This window comes from Rhinatrema bivittatum, chromosome 2 (genome assembly GCF_901001135.1).
Source record: "Rhinatrema bivittatum chromosome 2, aRhiBiv1.1, whole genome shotgun sequence".
Lineage (NCBI taxonomy): Eukaryota > Metazoa > Chordata > Amphibia > Gymnophiona > Rhinatrematidae > Rhinatrema > Rhinatrema bivittatum.
In genome coordinates, this window is record NC_042616.1 from 377,944,926 (window position 1) to 377,961,020 (window position 16,095).

Genomic DNA, 16,095 nt, shown 5'->3' on the forward strand with positions numbered 1-16,095 from the left:
TGGATGGGCCGTTTGGTCGTCTTCTGCTGTCATTTCTATGTTTCTATGTTGGGTTTACTGATCAACTTCAAAAACTCCCAACTCCAACCTACACAAATACTCCAGTTTATAGGTGCTCTCATCGATACGACAGAAGAGAAGGCCTTTCTCCCACAGGACAGAATGCGCACTCTTATGACCTTAGCGCAGAGCTTCATCAACAAAACTCAAGCATCCGCGCGCCAAATCCTTCAACTTCTGGGACATATGGCGGCAGCCATCTATGTAGTTTCCCACACCAGGCTTCACATGCGCCGCTTACAGTGGGGGCTAAAGACACAGTGGTCTCAGTTTCTACAACCACTCAGCTTCAGGATTCTCATTACCAACACAATGAAGGAGGACATCTGCTGGTGGCTCTCTCCTTCCAACCTATCAACGGGGGCCCCCTTTCGTCTACCTCCACATCAGCTCACACTCACCACTGATGCGTCCAAGAAAGGTTGGGGGGGCCCATCTCGGCGACCTAAAAACACAAGGTCTCTGGACATCTCAAGAATCTATGTACCAGATTAATCTCCTAGAGCTTCGAGCAATCTGGAAGGCACTTCAAACCTTCTCAAGTCAAATTCAACACTCAAACCTCATGGTATATACCGACAACCAAGTGGCAATGTTTTACATAAACAAAGAAGGAGGGTCCGGTTCTTGGATACTTTGTCGGGAAGCACTTTGGATACTTCACTGGATGCTCAAGTTCCAAATCTCTCTCTAAGCCACTTACCTTCCGGGTCTAGACAATATAACAGCAGATCGTCTAAGCAGAGTATTTCAACCACACGAGTGGACCTTGAATCCAGAAGTAGCGGAAAACATTTTTCAACAATGGGGTTTTCCATCAATAGATCTCTTTGCCACAGAAAACAATAGACAAGTTCAAACCTTCTGCTCCAATTATCCAAGCAGCATACAGTTAGCCCCAGATGCCTTCCTCATTCCATGGACAACAGGCTTGATGTATGCTTATCCTCCCAATCCGCTAATTTCTCGGACAGTTAAGAAGTGCATACAAGATGTGGCGGACATGATACACATCGCTCCAGCATGGCCAAGGCAGCCATGGTATGCGTATCTAATACATCTTTCCATACGCCCACCAATTTTGCTTCAATACCGTCCACATCTTCTAACATAAGAAGGGGGCTCTCTTCTTCACCCGATGAATCAATCGCTTCATCTCACAGCATGGAGAACATAAGAACATAAGAAATTGCCATGCTGGGTCAGACCAAGGTCCATCAAGCCCAGCATCCTGTTTCCAACAAAGGCCAAACCAGGCCACAAGAACCTGGCAATTACCCAGACACCTAGGAGATCCCATGCTACTGATGCAATTAATAGCAGTGGCTATTCCCTAAGTAAACTTGATTAATAGCAGTTAATGGACTTCTCTTCCAAGAACTTATCCAAACCTTTTTTGAACCCAGCTACACTAACTGCACTAACCACATCCTCTGGCAACAAATTCCAGAGCTTTATTGTGCGTTGAGTGAAAAAGAATTTTCTCCGATTAGTCTTAAATGTGCTACTTGCTAACTTCATGGAATGCCCCCTCGTCCTTCTTTTATTCGAAAGTGTAAATAACCGAGTCACATCTACTCGTTCAAGACCTCTCATGATCTTAAAGACCTCTATTATATCCCACCTCAGCCGTCTCTTCTCCAAGCTGAAAAGCGGCAAGTACTGAATCACCTAAACTTACCTACACATGTGGAAGACATCCTAATAGCATCCAGGAAACCTTCCACCAGATGTAACTATACAGGCAAATGGCATCGCTATCTAACCTGGTGCACTCCTAGGAACATCAATCCTTTTTCTGCTACCGCCTCTCAATTACTATAGTATCTACACAGCCTGTACAAGGCGGGTTTAGCTACCACTTCAATCAGAATTCACATTAGTGCTATAGCAGCGTTTCATGACCAGCATAACAATCTACCTGTATCAAATCATCCACTAATATCTAGATTCATGAAAGGCATGTTACGACTTTGCCCACTGGTAACCAAACCACTGGTACCATGGGATCTCAACATAGTTCTGGAACAGCTCTTGCTACTACCCTTTGAACCAATGAACACCAGCCACATAAAATATGTGACATGGAAAACAGTTTTTCTAGTGGCCTTTACATCAGCATGGAGGGTCAGTGAACTCCAGGTATTAGTTCACTTCTCCCCCTAACTAGAGTTTTACCATGACAAAATGACTCTCCGACCTCACCCTACCTTTCTCCCTACCTTTCTCCCTTTTTTCACCTCAATCAAACCATCATTCTTCCTATTTTTATGACAAAGCCGCATGCCAATGAAAGAGAGAAACTTCTACATACTGTAGACTGTAAAAGAGCTCTAGCCTACCTCAAACAAAGGACTTAGTCCACTTCTAGGCACTCTCAAACTGTTCCTATCCTTTAACCCCAATGATCTGGGTCAACCCGTTTCAAAGAAAAAGGACCATAGAAGCTCACACCAAATCAAAGCATGATGGAACCGGTAAGAGAAGGGGATAGACCAGCAACAAAACGCATTGAGGTTTGCATCCACAAAGGTAAATACAGCAACTATTACAATTACTTAAGAAAAACAAACAAACACAATTCAGTAGTGAATGGGAACCCAAAACTTAGTAACCTCGTCCAAGTAAAAAGGACAAAAACTCGAAACACATTGAATCTGAATAAACTGTTAACGTTAACATTCCTTCTGGTTAATGCTCAATCAATTACAAAAAAATTCCCAATAGTAACTGACCTACTGTATGACATGAAACCAAGTTTCATAGCTATCACTGAATCTTGGTTAAAAAAATCAGACATTATCCTAAAAAATCAAATTGCACACCAAAATTACAACGTATTCTCAATCCCCAGAATGAACAAACGCGGAGGTGGCTTAGTACTAATTATTGAAAAAAAATTCAAATGTAAACTAATACCAACAACACCACCTCGTAACCATGAAATCGCAATATTTGACACCGAACATACTCAAATATGCCTTATCTATTGCCCCCCCCAGCTTACTTGAGCTAAACATATCACCACTAATTGAATATTTAACAATTAATCTAAACCCCTCCAAACCAACTATCGTGCTTGGAGATTTCAATCTTCACATGGACACAAATCCACTATCTAATACATGCCAAACACTAAACGATTTGATGACAGCACTAGGATTCACATTAATCACAGATAGACCTACTCACAAAGCGGGACACTCACTGGACCTCACTTACATCAACCATAGCTTCTTTGAACACATGAACACTAAATATAAGCAAATTCCATGGTCAGACCATTTCCTAATTCAGTCCACTATTAAATGCATAAAACCAAAAGAAATACAGGAAAATAAAACATTAGAGTTTAAATATCGTCCACCTTTTAACATTGAAACATTAAAATATAATCTAGAAGAGACACTAATACACTTTGACCACAAAGACTGTGTAACCGCAACTACAGAATGGCTGACTAGCACAAATAAATTGGCTGAAGACATTAACCCCACAAAAACAATGCAAATACACGAGCCTAAAACAAAAAACCCATGGTTTAACGAGAGGATAAAGGAAATCAAACAAAGTCTGAGAAAAAAGGAAAAAAAATGGAAAAAAGACAAATCAGCTGAAAACCTAACCAATTTAGGAAACAACTAGCTTATTATAAAAAAGTAATTCTCGACGCAAAAAAACAATTCTTTAGCGCAAAAATTGAGAAATTTACAAACAACCCAAGAGCTTTATTTAACATAGTAAAAAATCTGACTAATGATAACACAGAGGCGCCCCAAACCCCTAAAGAAAATAAATGCAACGAAATAGCACAGTATTTCTCAGATAAAATCACTAGCCTTAAAGCAAAGATACCGATCTTAACTAAGCAGGAAATTAAGATGCACAAAAGAGATGTAACACCATGGGACACATTCGACGAGGTATCCCAGAGAGAAGTGGAATCCATGATAAAAAATTTGAACCCCGCTCCACATAAGATTGACACCATTCCCACCATGGACATCAAAAAACTAGCTGATATAACCTCCTTTCTCACAGGACAAGCAGGATGGTAGTCCTCACAAATGGGTGACATCGAGGATGGAGCCCACCACGGAAAACTTCTGTCAAAGTTTAACAGAACTTTGACTGGCCCCTACTGGGCATGCCCAGCAAGGCACTGACCCTGCAGCCAGCAGGGGTCTCCCTTCAGTCTTCTTTTTTCCGCGCAGCAGTTGCCACGCGGTGAAAGGAGCTCTCTTACCACGTTCCTGACAGGAAATTTGGAAATTAATTTCCTAAGAAAATTTGCCCCTCAGGGGTCTCCCTTCGACAAATTTTTGTCATCTTTACGGAATCCGGTAAGTTTTTTGCCATTTTCCATCAACTACCGTCGATTTTTGGCCCTCGAGGCCTGTTGGCACTTACCGATCCCCAGGCTAAATTTTGGCTTACAGCCATGGCAACGGGGTTCCGTCGTTGTCCGGATTGCACCCGGACTATGTCAATCACAGACCCCCACAGGGTTTGTGTTATGTGTTTGGGTAGTGAGCATGATGTCCTGACTTGCACCAAATGTGCCTTAATGACACCCAAAGGTCGCAAAGCCAGGATGGAGAAGATGGGGCTCCTCTTCCATGTACCCACCCCAATGCCATCGATAGCATCGACGTCATCGGAACCGGCACCGTCGAAGTTGCACCATCACCGTCAACCCTCCGGTGACCGTCCGCCATCGATCGCTTCTCGGCCGTCGACTCCCGTCCCTTCCCCGGATGGGCGAGGGGATCGGAAAGAAAAGCATCGCCATCGACGGCACAAGTCTCGGCCTGTCGAGGATCCACAGCCATCGACCTCCGCTCAAGCCGAGCCACCGACTAAGAAGCCGCGATCAGACTGGACACCCTCCACGTCTCGTTCGCAGGCACCGAGGAAACCCTCACCCTCTCGGGGTGTGGGGCCGTGATCCCACCGGTTACGGTGGTCCCTCCGGCCTTGCCTCAGCCTCCCTCTCCCGTCGAGCCGGGTATTGTTACCCCTGGTCTCCGGGCAGAACTGGACCGGCTGGTCCAGGAGGCCATCGAGAAAGCGATGAAGACATTACAACCTCTATCGGCACCGTCTCCGGCACCGGTTCCGGCACCGCCTCCGGCACCGACGCCGGCACCGACTTCGCCACCGAGGAGGGAATCGACCACCGAGCCGTTGGTGCAAGCTCTAGCACCTCTACTGCACCGCATGGAGGCACTTATGACGGCCCTTCCATCGGTGATTCCAGTACCATCGACAACACCACCGTCTCCGACTGGATTTTCATCGGCAGGAGAAACACCGTTCCGGATTCCCCCTTCCGGGGTGGTTCCAACGGTACCTTCTGGTATATCTCCACCGATTTATCCTTCGGCTCCATCGATTCTGCGTCCGGCACCGATTCCATCGGCAGCGCCGAAGCCCTCGATGCCATTCCTAGTTCCACCTACAGCACCGATTCCATCTAGTTTTCCATCGATGCCTTCAGAGCCTCAACCAGGTCCTTCAGGGCTTCAAGTCCCACATGATCCCTACGATACCTGGGGTGATGATGATGATACATCTTCTGACACAGATTTGCCTTCACCACCATCTCCTACAGAGAGTAGAAAAAGATCTCCTCCTGAGGATCTCTCTTTCATTAATTTTGTAAAAGAGATGTAAGAAGTTGTACCTTTTCAGTTACAATCTGAAGCCGATGACAGACATCAGATGATGGAACTACTCCAATTTCTGGATGCTCCAAAAATCATCGCTTCCATCCCTATTCACCAGGTGTTTTTGGATCTGCTAAAGAAAAACTGGGAATCTCCTTCATCTATTTCACCAGTTAACAAAAAAGCTGACTCCACATATCTTGTCCAGTCAGCACCAGGTTTTCAAAAGCCTCAACTGGATCATCGCTCTGTTGTGGTTGAGTCCGCGCAGAAGAAGGCCAAACGTCTTAAGCCACACTCTTCCACTCCACCTACCAAGGACAATAAATTCCTGGATAGTGTGGGACGAAAAGTATATCATGGAGCTATGTTGATTTCACGCATAGCTTCATATCAACTTTACATGACTCAATACAACAGAGCCATCCTTAAGCAGATGCAAGACTATGCTGACACGTTGCCGGACCAGTACCAACCACAGCTTCAAGCCCTTCTTCATAAAGGATTTGAGGCAGGGAAGCACGAGATTAGAACTGCCTACGACATATTCGATGCTTCCACAAAAGTTTCAGCCACAGCCATCTCAGCCAGACGTTGGGCTTGGTTAAAGTCGTCTAACCTTCGCCCAGAGGTCCAGGATCGTCTTGCTGATCTACCCTGCTTAGGCGACAATTTGTTTGGAGAACAAATTCAACAGATTGTGGCAGAGTTAAAAGATCACCATGAGACGTTGAAACAACTCTCGTCTGTCCCACCTGACGTGTCCTCCAAGCAACCACCAAAGAAGGACTCTAAGAAGTCGTTCTTTCGACCACGTCGCTATTATCCTCCATCAGCTAGGCCTCGTCCTGCACGGTCCTCCAACAGGCCTCAGCCTCGCCAGCCAAGAAAGCAAAGACCTACTGTAGCCCCACCTCCTGGGCCTGCGGCGGGCCTTTGACTTCCCTGTACTGAGCACATGCCAGACCCCTCTTCCATACATCCTTGTGGGGGGTCGACTGTTCCACTTCTTACACCGTTGGAAACAGATCACCTCAGATCACTGGGTGTTAGCAATTATCGCACAGGGTTACCACCTCAACTTCATAGCTCTCCCGCCAGACTCCCCGCCCCTTCAGGCATGGAGTCTAACCAGCCAGTTGGCTCAATTACAACAAGAGGTATCCCTTCTTCTACAATCAAATGCTATAGAACCCGTCCCTCCCTGTCAACAAGGGACAGGATTCTATTCCAGATACTTCCTAATACCAAAGAAATCAGGGGGGCTACGTCCCATTCTGGACCTTCGGGCCCTCAACAAGTACCTTCAAAAAGAAAAGTTCAAGATGGTAACCCTGGGCGCGCTGCTCCCTCTTCTGCAAAAGGGGGATTGGCTGTGCTCTCTCGACCTCAAGGACGCTTATACCCACATTGCCATAACACCATCTCATCGCAAGTATCTGCGTTTTCTGGTAGGCCGCGACCATTTTCAGTACCGGGTACTCCCTTTCGGTCTGGCATCTGCTCCACGAGTCTTTACCACATGTCTCGTAGTGGTAGCAGCATTCCTCAGGAAGGAAGGTGTCCACGTCTACCCCTACCTGGACGATTGGCTAATCAGGGCCTCTACCCCTCAGATTGCTCAATCCTCCCTAAAATTGACAATTCACACACTCCTTTCCTTAGGGTTTCTTGTCAATTACGACAAATCTTGCTTAGTCCCATCTCAAACCTTATCCTTCATTGGGGCAGACTTGGACACCTTACAGGCAAAGGCCTACCTTCCACTTCAACGGGTCCAAACTCTCATGTCCCTAGCTCGCCAGCTCCAGTCTCAACACACTGCCACGGCTCGCCAATTCCTCATTCTCCTAGGACACATGGCATCCTCGGTTCAAGTCACTCCCATGACCCGACTAGCCATGAGAGTAACACAATGGACTCTGCGACACCAATGGATTCAAGCTTTTCAGCCTCTGTCCTCCATAGTCACAGTTTCACAAGCGCTACGCCTGTCTTTAACCTGGTGGACGACTCAAGTCAACCTCCTTCAGGGCTTACCTTTTCTCCTACCAGATCCACAAGTAATCCTAACCACCGACGCTTCCCACATCGGTTGGGGGGCCCATGTGGACGATTTCCAAACCCAAGGGTTATGGTCACCAGAGGAAGCCGAACACCAGATAAATTTCTTGGAACTTCGAGCAATCCGCTACGCGCTCAGAACTTTCAAGGATCATCTATCCAATCAGATAATCTTAATCCAGACGGACAACCAAGTGGCCATGTGGTACATAAACAAGCAGGGAGGCACAGGCTCCTTCCTTCTGTGTCAGGAAGCTGCGCAGATTTGGGCGGAAGCCCTCTCCCACTCCATGTACCTCAGGGCCACTTACCTGCCGGGAGTAGACAATGTATTGGCAGACCAGCTGAGCCGTGTCTTCCACCCACACGAGTGGTCACTCGATCCTCTGGTAGCGACCTCTCTGTTTCACAAGTGGGGTTCTCCCCGCATAGACCTCTTTGCGTCCCCTCAGAACCACAAAGTGGACGATTACTGCTCTCTCATTCGGAGCCAACACTCTCGGCCGAGGGATGCCTTCTCCCTCAAGTGGACGACAGGTCTGCTCTATGCATTCCCTCCACTTCGTCTTCTGTCGAGGACTCTCGTGAAGCTTCGCCAGGACGGAGGAACCATGATCCTGATAGCACCCCACTGGCCACGCCAGGTGTGGTTTCCCATACTTCAGGATCTCTCCATCCGCAGGCACATCCCTCTGGGAACGGATCCGCATCTGCTCACTCAAAGCGGCGGATGCCTCCTCCATCCCAACCTCCAAGCCTTGTCCCTGACGGCATGGATGTTGAAAGGTTAGTCCTTCAGCCTTTTAACCTTTCGGATTCGGTTTCTCGTGTCTTGATAGCTTCACGAAAGCCCTCCACCAGAAGATCCTATTCATATAAATGGAAAAGGTACACATCATGGTGCACTTCTCAGTCCCTTGATCCCCTTTCCTGTCCAATCTCTAAGTTCTTGGACTATTTATGGCATCTATCGGAATCAGGTCTTAAAACCTCTTCCATTAGGATGCATGTCAGTGCGGTAGCTGCTTTCCATAAAGGGATAGAGGGTGTCCCTATTTCAGTACAACCCCATGTAACACGCTTTCTTAAAGGCTTGCTCCATCTGAAGCCACCCTTACGTCCTCCGGCCCCATCTTGGGACCTTAATCTGGTTCTTGGTCGTCTAATGAAACCACCTTTCGAACCTCTGCACTCCTGTGAATTGAAGTTTCTCACATGGAAAGTATTATTCCTGTTGGCTATCACTTCAGCTCGCAGGGTTAGTGAGTTACAGGCCTTAGTCACCTATCCGCCTTACACGAAACTCCTGCAAGACAGGGCGGTACTCCGCACTCACCCTAAATTTTTACCTAAGGTAGTTTCGGAGTTTCATCTCAATCAATCCATCATACTACCTATCTTTTTTCCCAGGCCCCACTCCAACTCCGGGGAACAGACTCTGCATACCCTAGACTGCAAACGGGCTCTAGCTTTTTATCTAGACCGTACAGTTGCTCACAGGAGGAGCACTCAATTGTTTGTCTCCTTCCATCCTAACAAGTTAGGACAACCTGTGGGTAAGCAGGCTCTTTCCTCCTGGTTGGCGGACTGCATTTCTTTCTGCTATCAGCAAGCTGGCATTCCTTTTCAAGACCGTGTAAAAGCACACTCTGTGAGGGCCATGGCGACTTCAGTGGCACACCTTCGATCGGTGCCGCTTCCTGACATCTGTAAAGCTGCAACCTGGAGTTCTCTCCATACCTTTGCAGCCCACTATTGTTTGGACAAAGCTGGAAGACAGGACTCCATCTTCGGCCAATCTGTCTTGCGCAACCTTTTTCCAACATGATGTACCAACACCCTTCCACCTTCCCGGTAGGGTGCGGATGCCCTTTACCAAATTCCACTCCAGTTGTTGTGCCTGTTGCACATCGTTGGGTACATTTGGTGCAGGTCAGGACATCCTCAGCTCGGTACTCACCCATTTGTGAGGACTACCATCCTGCTTGTCCTGTGAGAAAGCAAATGTTGCTTACCTGATGTAACAGGTGTTCTCACAGGACAGCAGGATGTTAGTCCTCACGAAACCCGCCCGCCACCCCGCGGTGTTGGGTTCGTTTTGTTTTTACTTTTTTTAGGCACTGCCTGTAGCTTTGAAAATCAGACTGAAGGGAGACCCCTGCTGGCTGCAGGGTCAGTGCCTTGCTGGGCATGCCCAGTAGGGGCCAGTCAAAGTTCTGTTAAACTTTGACAGAAGTTTTCCGTGGTGGGCTCCATCCTCGATGTCACCCATTTGTGAGGACTAACATCCTGCTGTCCTGTGAGAACACCTGTTACATCAGGTAAGCAACATTTGCTATACTATAGCAAAAATAATTAACCTATCACTTAGTGAAGGAATAATGCCATACTCTTTTAAAGGTGCAATAATTAAACCAATACTGAAGAAAAAGAACAGTGACCCAAATGTCTTAAGTAACTATAGACCTGTTTCAAACTTACCCATGCTTGCTAAATTAATAGAAAAAACAGTACAAAAGCAACTGGCAGAACATCTAGACAACAATAACATACTTTACCCCTCACAACACGGCTTCAGAAAACACTATAGCACTGAAACATTACTAATCTCACTAACAGATAATGTATTACGGGGTTTTGACAGCGGAAAACACTACATTATGATATTACTAGACCTGTCAGCAGCATTTGACACAGTAAATCACAGCATACTAATAAAAAGGCTTGAAGAAATAGGACTACAAAACAAAACAATTGAGTGGTTCCGCTCCTACCTACACAATAGATTTTTTCAGGTACAGATAAAAAACACAATATCAGGCAAAATCAAGCTAATGACTGGGGTCCCACAGGGGTCAGCACTTTCGGCAACTCTATTTAATATCTACATGCTGCCTCTATGCCACCTCTTGGCAGGCCTAGGTATCATACATTACATATACGCTGACGACATTCAGCTAATCCTACCAGTAGAGGAAAACAATTGAAAAAAACACTAAACTTAGCAATGTTGTACCTAGATATAATAAAACAACTATTAAGCCAAATGGAACTGGTAATTAATATTTAAAAGACAGAATTCATACACCTTGAAAGAAAAACCACTGAATTATTGCAGAATCCCATCAAACTTAAAAAGGATCAGATAGTGGAACTAAACGAAAAAGCCAGAAACCTAGGTGTAATAATTGACAATGAACTCAATCTTAAGCAACACATGTCAGTGAAAGTTAGGGAAGGTTATGCCAAACTTATGGTGCTTAGAAGGCTAAAACCCCTCTTAACTCAAGCGAACTTTAGAACCGTTCTTCAAGCACTTACATTCGCAAGCACAGACTATTGTAACACACTCTTCCTTGGATTACCAAATACAACACTAAGACCACTATAAATCCAACAGAACTCTGCAGCCAGAATTCTAACTGGAAAAAACAGAAGAGATCACATCACTCAAACACTCGCTGAATTACACTGGCTGCCAATTGAACAAAGTGCAATTTAAAACACTATGCACAATCCACAAACTAATCTATGAGGAAAATACTGACTGGCTAAACACCTCACTACGACTACATGTCCCCCAGAAAAATCTAAGATCAGCCAATAAAGCTCTACTAACCATTCCCTCTGTAAAGACAGCAAAACTGACGCAAGTAAGAGAGAGAGCATTATCCCTAGCCGGTCCAATATTATGGAACACACTACCACTCGAAATAAGACTAATGAAAGATCTAAAACTTTTTAAAAAAAAGTTTAAAAACATGGCTCTTCAAAAAAGCTTTTCACAATGAGAGTGGGGAGTAAGGAATACCAGCGGACAAGAAAGAGAACTTCGGCACACTGTTAAAAGTCAACAAATAGCAGTTATCCCTCCTTTATTATTTATTATTTTTTCTCATACCTAAAGATTAATTTAAGAGTACAGTATTCTCATATGGATATCCTATTATTCATATAAATGGAATTTCCAATCCACAATCCAAATAGCGTATATTATTTGATTCATGTAACCGAAACTTTATTGGCACCTACTAGCTAATTTATAATCCTAACCAGACTTATTTATGTGCCTATCTGTAAACCGTTGTGATGGTATACTACTAAACGAGGGTATAGAAAAGTTTCTAAATAATAAATAAATAAAGAGGACTATAGCCAGTTGGTTATCACAGTGCATTCTATTTTGCTACAATAAACGTTCTATCAAACTTGAAAGTAAGCCAAAGGCGCATCAGATACGCGCCACAGCAGCATCAGTTGCCCACTTGAACAGTGTTCCACTATTGGATATCTGCAAAGCGGCAATATGGTCCTCCATTCATACTTTCACGTCTCATTATTCCCTTCAACAACAAACGACCTTGGATGCAGCACTAGGCACAGCAGTCTTATCAACTATATGAAAACTATGAGACTGTCTACTATTTCAAAGGTTGCTGTCCAAACCTTCAAAAACATTATACATGGACACAACCGGGGAGCTTGGGACTCCCAGACAGCATGGCTAATTCAGCCCTGCTATCGACAGGAAAAAGCAAGTTTGCTTAACGTAAATGGTGTTTCCGTAGATAGCTGGATGAATTAGCCATGCGTTCCCTCCCTCCTCCCTAGACAATCAACTACAGGACATAATAACATGCATTGCATCTTGCTTGGCTACAAAGAAACTGAGGAGAAGAGGGAACCGCTTGGGAACACCACCGCGCAGCTGCACAGCGTCAAAGATCTGTTGCTAGCTGAGGAGACTCCGCCTACTTCGGGTTGCGATGCTTCCCAGATAGCATGGCTAATGCATCCTGCTATCTATGGAAACACCGTTTACGGTAAGCAAACTTGCTTTTCACCACCCATCACATAAAGCTCTTTTGGATTGCTGCACCCCAGATGCATGAATCTGCACTTCTTGGCATTGAATCCAAACTGCCAAATCTTTGACCACTCTTCAAGCTTTCTTAAATCACTTTTCATTCTCTCTACTCCTTCAGGCGTGTCCACTCTGTTGCAAATCTTAGTATCATCCGCAAATAGCAAAACTTTACCTTCTATCTGTTCCTCCAGGTCGCTCACAAAGATATTGAACAGAATCGATTCCAAAACTGATCTCTGTGGCACACAGTTCTTTCTTCAGAGTAGGTTCCATTTACCATTACTCACTGTCTCCCCGTCAGTCAACCAGTTTGCAATCCATGCTACTACTTTGGCACCCACTCCCAAGCTTCTTATTTTGTTCACAAGTCTTCTATGTTTCTATCAATATCAAAAGCTTTACTAAAATCCAATTTCCTAGCGTGTAGCAGATGGACTCAAAACAAGTGGGTATAGTGTGCTCGTGCTAGCAGTTGGAGACGGATCTGATGTCAGCACGGGTACATATACCCCCACAGGAAGTGTAGCAATTCAGTAATTTCCGTCTCCAAAGCAGTTTGGAGCTACCTCACGCTCGCTGAGCATGTTTCCAAATTCTACAACGACTAAATTCCATTTATTTCATAGTACCCAAGAAGGAGGGCACTTTCAGGCCCGTCCTGGATCTCAAGTCAGTCAACGGACACCTACGGGTCCCCAGCTTTCGCATGGAAACTCTACGGTCCGTCAAGAATGCAGTACAGCCAGGGGAGTTTCTCACCTCCCTAGATCTGTCAGAAGCCTATTTGCATATCCCAAGCCGTCGGGATCACCAGCGTTATTTACGCTTCAAAGTCCTGAAACAACACTTCCAGTTCCGAGCTTTACCCTTCGGGTTAGCCACTGCGCCACGGATCTTTACCAAGGTCATAGTAGTAGTGGCGGCAGCACTCAGGAAGGAAGGAATTCTCGTCCATCCCTACCTGGACGATTGGCTGATCAGGGCAAAGTCACCGGAGGAGAGCCACCGGGCAATCAACAGAGTTATAGCTCTTCTGGAAAGCCTAGGATGGGTAGTCAACATAAACAAGAGTTCCCTACAGCCGTCCCAGTCGCTGGAATACCTAGGGGTTCAATTCGACACCCAGGAAGACAAGGTCAGCCTGACCTCCAAGAGAAAGTCAAAACTCCGGAATCATCTGCAGGTCCTGCTGAGCGCCAGCCGGCCCACAGCTCGGGATTACCTACAGGTCCTCGGCCTCATGGCATCCACTCTGGAGGTGGTGCCATGGGCGCGGGTTCATATGAGACCATTGCAACGCGCCCTCCTATCTCGGTGGAGCCCACGATCACAGAACTACACCATGCACCTACCTCTACCAGCCAGAGTGCGGAATCAGCTATGGTGGTGGTTGCAGCCCGGCCACATGAGCCGGGGGTCAAGAATATCCTCCCCAACCTGGACCCTGCTCACTACAGATACCAGCCTGAACGGATGGGGAGCACACTGCGAAGAACTCACCGCCCAAGGGCGGTGGAGCAGAGAAGAGTCAAGGTGGAACATCAACCGACTAGAAGCGAGGGCGGTCAGGCTCACATGCCTGCGGTTTGCCCACAGACTTCGAAACAGAGCGGTCAGAGTGATGTCGGACAACGCCACCACAGTGGCATACATCAACCGACAGGGCGGAACCAGAAGCCAACAAGTGTCCCTAGAAATAACTCCCCTGATGATTTGGGCAGAAGCAAATCTCCAGGACATCTCCGCCGTCCACATCGCCGGGAAGGACAACACCACGGCAGACTTCCTCAGCAGAGAAAGCCTAAAACCCGGGGGAGTGGCAGCTGTCGCCCACAGCCTTTCAGATAATTGTGGATCAGTGGGGGACGCCGGCCATGGACCTACTAGCGGACAGGTCCAACGCTCAAGTACCCAGATATTTCAGCCGCAGGCGGGATCCTCGAGCCCAGGGGATCGATGCCCTGGTACAGCCATGGCCTCAGGGGATCCTGCTATATGCCTTTCCTCCATGGCCCCTGCTGGGCGCCATTGTACACAGGATTCAGCGGCACAGAGGCCTTGTTCTTCTAGTGGCCCCGGACTGGCCAAGAAGACCCTGGTACGCAGACATGAGAAGACTACTGGCAGGGAATCCTCTACCTCTGCCTCCATACAGGGACCTGCTGCGGCAAGGGTCCCATCCTCCATGAGGATCCAGCTCAATTCTCTCTTACGGGCTGGCCATTGAGAGGGCTAGACTGAAGGAAAGAGGATACTCGGAGCCGGTAATAGATACACTCCTCCGAGCACGCAAGTTCTCCACATCACTGACATACATCAGGATCTGGAGAGTTTTTGAAGTCTGGTGCGACTCTCACAGCACCAATTCACATGCCGCTAAGATTCCTATCATTTTGGACTTCCTACAAGATGGACTTCAGAAGGGTCTGTCCCTGAGCTCCATCAAGGTTCAGGTGGCAGCGCTGTCTTGCTACGGCCCCAGGAGTGACGGCAACACCTTTGCCAAACACGTTTCCTGAAAGGAGTCAAACACATTCGCCCGCCACTGAAGTGGCCAGTGCCCTTATGGAACCTCAACCTAGTGTTGGAATTTCTAGCGGGATCCGCCTTCAGGCCCCTTCGAGGTCTGTCTCTCCGTTCGTTAACCTTGAAGATGGTGTTCTTGCTGGCGGTATGTTCAGCACGCCGCATCTCAGAGCTACAAGCACTGTCCTGCCGTGATCCATTTCTCAGAATCACTCCAGAGGCTATCCATCTTCGCACGGTTCCTTCCTTTTTATCCAAGGTAGTCTCACAATTTCACCTCAACCAAACCATATCCTTGCCAACCACGGAAGGTTTGAAGAAGTCAGAAGAAGGTCGAATACTGCGTCATCTCGACATCGGCAGAATGCTGGCCAGATACTTGGAAATGTCAGAAGCAGTACGAAAGACGGACCATCTGTTTGTCCTTCACAGTGGGAAGAAGCAAGGGGACGCGGCCTCACGGCCAACCATCGCCCACTGGATCAAAGAAGTTATCAAGGCGGCCTACGTAGAGGCAGGAAAGCCACCGCCTCTACAGGTCAAGGCTCATTCCACCAGAGCGCAAGCGGCCTCTTGGGCAGAAACTAGGATGCTGTCGCCTGCAGAGATATGTAAAGCGGCGACGTGGTCCTCCCTCCATACCTTCTCCAGATTCTACCGACTGGACGTTCAGGCCAGGGAGGACACAGCATTTGCGAGGGCAATCCTAAATGGACCTCGGGCAGCCTCCCGCCCAGTCCGGGAGTAGCTTTTGTACATCCCACTTGTTTTGAGTCCATCTGCTACACACTAGGAAATGTAGAGATTACTTACCTGATAATCTCCTTTTCCTTAGTGTATGCAGATGGACTCAGCATCCCGCCCGGCTGCCGGTATACATGGGGATTCGCCGACTCACGGTAAGCCATG

General features: G+C 46.9%; 1 protein-coding gene across 3 annotated transcripts in view; it reads left to right on the forward strand.

Moving 5' to 3' along the window:
• The window catches only part of ELP2 (elongator acetyltransferase complex subunit 2), a 751,239-nt gene that overhangs the window by 169,274 nt on the left and 565,870 nt on the right, over positions 1-16,095 (forward strand). The window lies entirely within an intron of this gene.